At 37.5% G+C, this 6573-nt stretch overlaps 1 non-coding gene across 1 annotated transcript; it reads left to right on the top strand.

The window, feature by feature from the left end:
* Positions 1-5832: 5832 nt before the first annotated feature.
* On the top strand, positions 5833-5970 carry LOC114816628. The gene has a single exon (XR_003764431.1). It is a non-coding gene; the product is annotated as a small nucleolar RNA SNORA7 (small nucleolar RNA).
* The last annotated feature ends 603 nt before the right edge of the window (positions 5971-6573 follow it).

The raw sequence follows: 6573 nt of genomic DNA, 5'->3' as shown, positions 1-6573 counted from the left end.
AGATCCAGGAAAGCAGTTATTAATGCTCAAAACAACATTTATAGTCTTCAAATGTTCTGGAGAAATCACTTTAAAAATCTAGGAAAAACATTTATTAATGCTTAAAAAATCCAAAAATCAGTTCATATCAAAAAATATTATGTTAATCTTTTGTCTTGCTTATGCAAAATGATTACTCTTGTATTAGGTGGCTTTGGCCAGACAGTCAAATATGTGGTTAGTTTCTATTTCAAAATTGGAAAACAAAGGTAGCAAAAGAGCAGAAACAAGTCAAACCAGTGCTATTTGAATCCCAGTTAGTTTACAAAAACCAGGAAATGACTATACAAACTGGGCAATTAGCTATGTGGCCAAAAATAAACGATTGCCCATAACTTAAGGTTTAGCAGATCACAGCCCAAGTAACACAATGGAAGCTTTTATCTAACAAACAATAAATTCATCACTAAAATTCCTTTACTATCATATATTGTGCTGACTACTTTTTGCTTTGTTGTCATTATTATGGACTGAGGGAACTAACTTACGGGGGGTGCTAGTCTTGATCTCATTTAATCTTCACACAAAATGACAGGTCAACGTTATATAATGAAAAGAAGGTTTTTTTGTGCTTTTTATTCAAAATTTGGAGTAAATATGCCCCAATCGTTTTCACCTGCACTTGCCTCAGATAGGATTTGAAATTATTTGTTTCCTTCTAGAGCATACAATGCTCGAGAATTTAACCTTCGACCCAAGCCCAATATTGTACATCCCCATCAGATGCCCAAACCATATTCAAAGGACAGCTTTGGGTGTCTTATAACAAGGTTTCTTTACCCCACGAACATTAACTCATTATATCAGTTTTTCACCACATCCTGGAAAACAATTTGTGTATTCTGGGTGTGGGGTGATTATTGCTGGCGATGGTATAAGATGACTATTAAAATTCATGCGAGAATGGGAGTTTAAAAGAGAAATTCTTGTATCTGAAATGGTAGAAATTGTCCATAGAAAATAGCTGAACAGTGTGACTACACTCAAACTGCCATAAAGCCAGTTTAAGATTAAGTCATTTGGGAAGGTTCAGGCATCTCTTCTTGAACACTGTGGGTAATGCCATGATAATGACATTTATCAAGGGAGACAAAGGTAACATATTCAGAGTATGTCAAAACCACCTCACCAGAAAACGTTCTAGCTTCCACTCTTGAGCTCCTGGAGTTAGTCAGCAGAGTAGCACCCTTGAAGAGTTTTACTTAGCAGGTGGAAAGCTTGAAGAAGGTGGGTTGGAGTGGGTACTTAGCGAGGGCAGAATGGTGGGTCCTGTAGTGTGTCTTTCATTTTCTTGATCACCTTCTTGGAGTGCTTAATTAGAAACTTAGCAGCAATCCCATACACAGGGTAGACCAGTGGAAAAAAGGAAAATTACTCATACCTTTAAGGTAGGGACTTCAAAACAAGAAGAAAAAAAAATCCACAGTATTCCTACAGGACTCTATAGGGTGCAAGGTTCGTAAAGATGGTCTCGGGAAGAGATTTTTTTTTTAAAGCCCACTAGATGGCATGAAAGCACTGTAGTGGGACAGTTCTGCAGTGCTGCATTCTCAAGCATCAGTGTATTCATTCTATTCATGGGTTTGAACAGTGTTTAGTCATGTATGATGCACTTTCTTTCAGAATGATCTTTCTGTCGCATGACTCTTTTTCAGGACACAAAGGGGATTTTTTTTCATGGAAAGTGGGATTGAATTTGGAAAGATAAAAGATCTTTTCAATATTTACTGGTTTATCCTGAGAACTTTACCTTTGGACACTTTAGGGGATATTCTGCTATTTGTTATGAGGCCTTACTTAATGTGTAGTTTCAGTTAAAGAGAAATCCCTTCAGCATTATTCTAATACCAAAACAACTGATTATAAAGTTTTCATTCTCTTAGCCAAACTTGTCAGTGTGCCGTTTTTTTCCATCATCAAAAATTCTCTTAGTCTTTCTTGACGATCTTTATTGTCCCTCGTCATTTGTTGCTGATATCAGAATGGGAATGAAGGACTTATTTATTTTTAGCAGCAAGACCAAAAGAAGATAGTCTTGCTATGAATTATTATCAGTTCTCTTTTCAAATATGACATTTCCCTCTTTAATTTTGGAGTACATCTGCCTAACTTCCAGAAGCTTCCCAAAACACTCCTAATCTTTGTGATGTTCATGCGCACTATGTATTTCCATGTTTTAATGTACGATTGGCCTTATTTAACTCTGCACCTCCCAAGCTCCAAAGGATTATCATATCCCTTCTGATAGTGTCACTTGCTATTTTCACAAAATGTCCATTCAAAGGCTGTTTTGATCTTTTGGCTAAGTGCCTTAATTTAAAATAATAGCAAAAAAGTAAAATTAAGCCTCTCTGCTCACCAGTGCATGAACGACAAATCTGTTGGAGTTTGGGGTATATTTTAAGAGACTCTCTTTTTAAACCTCTTATGACAAATTTACATATGCTCAGAGAAGATATTACACATTGGCAAACTGAAGTGCAAAATGTATTTTATACGTCACTGATATAGTCCTGTTTGTACATATATATTATGTTTTACCATTTTTGATTTACTATTATACTACTTCATATATTGGGAAACAGTTTAAAATGCATTTCTTTGTAGACATTTTTTTCAAATTTGAATGAAGACTTCCGTAAAATGCCTTAATGTGGGATGTTCTATAGTAATTTGAGGATAATAGTGCTTAATCAAAATTGAGGTGTATTTAGAAAAGCTAATAAATGTTTTGGAAGGTTTTTATGGTCAGAAAGTTAAACCAGTTTAGAAAGGTTGGGTTGCATTGAACCTTTTAACCCCCTAAAACCCCTTTTGACTTCCGCAGCCAGAACACCAATGCTACCTGAGGTAAAATCCTGCAGAGTGTGAAGTAGGCTGACAGAATCCATTCAGTAAGAATATATTGGACCATGTAAGCAGACTTCTCTTGTCCTAATTTTCCTCTGGCTAGATTTGTGACTTAAAATGATAGGAAATCTTTTGGACTATCAGGAAGGTAATTTGGGACTCACATATATCTGGGAAATGTTATTCAATTCAATGATTATATATGCTAATCTGAACCAGCCTCTAGGAAGATTATCCTGCCTCACTGGTATGTTGTGGAAGAAGGCCCAGGAGGCCGCCAAATCTGACATTGGCACCTGACCATATGACACAAGACTTCAATGGAATGTGAATGATTTCAATGCCTGTAAAACCATCTGGTTTACACTGGGCTCAGGAGAAACTGCTGTTCATGAATTTGTCACAGAAACTGTTCGTCCTGTCCCATTTTGAGACACTGAAAAAAAAGGCCAAACATCCAGAGTTTATCTCCTTGATTCTATGAGAATCAAATATCTTAAATTGGTTTCTGTTTGCTTGGATTCTGAAGGGATTCCTATTTAAACCATTTAAATTATTTCCATCATTATCAATAGAAGCACTGCTAGTTCTTTTAAGCCTTTGTGATAGGTGAGGCGGCCTGGAGAATGGGGAAAGAAACTCAGTACTTCATATGTCCTTAGGGAACTCTAGATTTTGAGTGTTTGGTAGTGAAAAGGTTCTGTTCACCTCTGATTCGTAGGGAAGAAAAGATGGGGATAGAAAAAAGGGAAAGTCGTTTGTATCAGTCTGAATTCTGAAGGTAAAATGCTACATTAAATTCATCATGAAACTAAGTAATCTTCAGTTACCTTTCAAAGTACTCACACCCCCTACTTTATTATATTCTTACTCAATTGTTTGCAATATTGCCTTACTTCTGGTCTATACAAGAAGTATTGATGTGTTTGCTTTTGTCTTCAAAAAGCTCACTAAAAACAAATAAGCTTCCTTAAAGTATTTTTTCTGACTTTTCTTCATTCTTGCTACTTCTATGCCTGGTTGACTTACTGGGATTTATTTAAATTAATATGAAATCTGTCACTGTAACCACAAATAACACATATTAAATAGCAGAGCGGCAATTACACAGCATTGAGCTCCATGCTTTTCCTCAGCCAGCAATTTTTCATTTTTGTGCAATACATCATTTATTGCTTGTTGCAATGATTCTCCCAAGTCAGTGAATAGCCATAAGAGGAAGAAACCCCAAATAAAAAAAAGACTCTCCCTGTTATTCTTTAGCATATGTCAAAGACTAACAGAATGCTCACTTGTAACGTTAACTTTTTTAAATAGGAAGAACTGAGGAAAACTACTCATTGTTTTGGATTTTTAGGAACAATAAACATGGATTACATTTTTATTATCTTACAATAACTCAAAATTAAGCAGAACAAGGAAAGAAAAGGTGATTTTTCAAAGTGGTTAGGCTGCAATAAAAATCGGTGAATATGGTTTTCATTTGAACACAGAATCATAGACTGTGTAAAGCATAAAGTCTATTTAACATACAAAATGAAAAAGAAAAGACAGGAAGTCACATAATTGATTTTTTTCTTTTTCAAAAATTCTTACTGGGCCAGTGGCTATTTATGTCATCTCCAAGATTCTCAGAAACTTGCTGCATAATAAGCTATCAACCTTGGAAAACAAAAGACAACTACCTTATCAATCTTGTAATTCCAGTTTCCCACGTGTTTTTGAAAAGTCCCATCTACCTAGCACACTGCCCTAGGCAATTTAGTCTCTAACAAAGTCTAGTCTCACAATCAAACAAAAAGTGAACCCTAATGGCTACAGCCTCCATTACACTGGCTTTCTCTCATCGGTTCTGCAGGATCTTTTGTTTTTAGCCCACAATGAATTAAAGCAATATCCTTACATCTCTGTTGAGGTTACTGCTGCCCAACCAATATTCATCAAAGAAAGTCCCTTTGAAGAAAGGCGGTTTCGTAACTGGCTTGCTCTCCCCCGACCCCAAAATAACCCTGTTAAAGCCAATTGCCACTTTCCCTGCTTTGCTTCTTCTCTCACTCCATGTTAAAAGAGCCATTCAAAAAGCATATTAAATTGTTGCCAAATTAAATTTAAGAATATCCCTAGAATGTAGCACAGGTATAAACTTGAAATCAAAGAATCCAAGCAGGGAATCCTATATGACCAAATATGCTACAACTCCCTTCAAAGGCCAGATTGGGTTAACAAAAACAACCACCCCACTAACCAAAATCGAACTAAAGGGGTCATATGTTGCTAATCCTTCTCAACAACCATTTGCACCTGGTGTTGTAATAGCCCTGAAAAACCAACAACTCAGCCAAGGCTATTTACTCTATTCCAATTCATTAAAATGCCATCCACCAGGGGTTTGTGAGGAAAAAAAACAAATCCAGTTGCTAACAGAATTCAGGTAGCAAGAAATAATGTGAGAGCCTTGAACTCCAAATACTGCACAAACATTCTACCTCTTATTGTACTTTCCACAACTGCTTTGTACAGGGCTCTGAATGCAATAGGAGCACAAGAGAGAAGCAACATGGCCTAGTAACAAGAACAAAGACTTGGGAGTCAGAGGATGTGGGTTTTAATCCCAGCTCTGCCACTTGTTTGCTGTGTGTCCTTGGGCAAAAAAACATAAATTCTCTGTGCCTCAGTTACTTCACCAGTAAAATGGGGATTCAGACGCTGAGTCTCATGTGGAACAGGGACTGGGTCCAGTCTGATTAGCTTGTATCTACCCCAGTGCTTAGAACAGTGCTTGGCACATAGTAAGTGCTTAACAAATACCATTATTATTATCATCATATTAATAAATATGATTGATTGAGGTGGATGGACTGTCTGGGGCACAAAAATGGAGTGAAGCAGAAAGCAGTAGTAGGTGAACTTAGCCCTGAAAATATTATGACTAGGCTAACAAAGCCCCTCTCAGAGTTGCAACTGGAGAGTTTCCAGTAGTCTACCAGTCTCGACTATGGGAGGGAGAGTCAAGCAGAGGCCTACCCATTTCATTCCTCGCTTGGGCAGTGGCTAGAGAGTGGGAAGCAATCTGCTACAAGTCAAAACTCCCCTGTGCTGGGCAGCAGCTGCTTGGGAGAGACTCGAGGACCGAGACTCAAGTTTACTGTGCTGAGACAGTGGAAAATCACTTCCATATTTTTACCAAGAAAACTCTATGGATACACTACCAAAACAATTGCAGATGGAGGTGGGGTGTTCTGGGAGAGATGTGTCCATGGTGTGGCTATGGGTCGGAGACAAATGGACAGCATAAGACAAGGCTAATGAAAACATTAAAATGAGGGAATAATTAAAAACTCCAAGAACTTGAAGATTCCTGGTGATTGAACAGTGATATTGCATTGATTCTCTCATCCTTCTATTGTTGGTTAATATTTTCTGAGTGTTCACAGCTTGGTATTTTGGCAGATGATTCCTAAACTGCCTATTATCTTCCTTTTTTAGGACTGGAGACAAAGCGAGATGGCATCACTTTCAGAAAATCTTTCCATAAGCCAGTGACAGGGTTGAGTTGGAATCCAGACCTCTGGAGCCAATTGTCTCCATTTACCTCAGGGCCACCTTCAATATTGCCTCACCAACAACAGTGCCACTATGCTCTAGATTATACAGCTGAACACATGGTTAATGCCATTGATCTGA

This window comes from Ornithorhynchus anatinus, chromosome 1 (genome assembly GCF_004115215.2).
Source record: "Ornithorhynchus anatinus isolate Pmale09 chromosome 1, mOrnAna1.pri.v4, whole genome shotgun sequence".
NCBI lineage: Eukaryota > Metazoa > Chordata > Mammalia > Monotremata > Ornithorhynchidae > Ornithorhynchus > Ornithorhynchus anatinus.
This window is presented reverse-complemented; position numbering and strand designations above follow the sequence as displayed.